This window comes from Ascaphus truei, unplaced genomic scaffold, assembly GCF_040206685.1.
Source record: "Ascaphus truei isolate aAscTru1 unplaced genomic scaffold, aAscTru1.hap1 HAP1_SCAFFOLD_690, whole genome shotgun sequence".
NCBI classification, from domain to species: domain Eukaryota; kingdom Metazoa; phylum Chordata; class Amphibia; order Anura; family Ascaphidae; genus Ascaphus; species Ascaphus truei.
The window spans coordinates 186,765-187,500 of NW_027457024.1; the positions used below are offsets into that span (position 1 = coordinate 186,765).

General features: G+C 46.2%; 1 long non-coding RNA gene across 1 annotated transcript in view; it reads left to right on the top strand.

Annotated features, from left to right (window-relative positions):
* The first annotated feature begins 495 nt into the window (after window positions 1-495).
* The window catches only part of LOC142485978 (uncharacterized), a 4,451-nt gene continuing 4,210 nt past the window's right edge, over window positions 496-736 (top strand). The window contains exon 1 of the long non-coding RNA XR_012798751.1: window positions 496-561. This is a non-coding gene — a long non-coding RNA (uncharacterized LOC142485978). The remainder of the gene's footprint in view (window positions 562-736) is intronic.

Sequence of the window (736 nt, forward strand, 5' to 3'; positions counted from 1 at the left end):
GGGGGGATGGTGCTTCATTGCAAACATAACGAGGACGCTGGGAGCCATGTATCAGCTTTGATTCTCTGCATCCAGCATGCATGGAGCTCAGCCTTAGATCCCTGTTTGCACCTGTAACTGCTATCATGTATGTTAGCATCCCTCTCAAGACACGTGAAATAAATACCTTGCATGAAAAGGTGTCATTATAAAACGGGCTCTAAATTAACCAGGGGGGGGGAGGGTGGGAAGTGCCTGGGGTGCAGGGCCTGGGGTATGGTGGGCTGAGGTGGGTGGGCAGGGTCAAGGGGAGCAGAGGAGCACATGGTGACCTCTCAATAACGGAGCAGGAGATTGGATGTTTCCGCAGGGGGAGGTGATTTGATTATGAAGCTGCAACCGGACCGCAGGGGATTGGACGATGTCTTGGGGGGGGGGGGGGGGCTGGGGAGAGTGAAGTTATGTCACTGATGCCAGTGTCGTGACATTCACTGCCACGCGGAGGACAGGAGAAGAGCAAAGTGTCAGAGCTGCTGCACGTTAAATCGCCCTCCTAGGAGCAGAGACGATCTAATAATAACTGTAAGTAGCAACATACCTGTATTTTTTTTAATATAAATACAACCCTATTTGATATTTCCCCTATTTATTTTGCAAATTGTAATACACAAGGTCAGGTCAGAATGTTCAATTTAAAAAAAGTCTTAATTGTAATTAATGCCTTAATTTTTTTATTTAATGTCAATTAATTATTTAT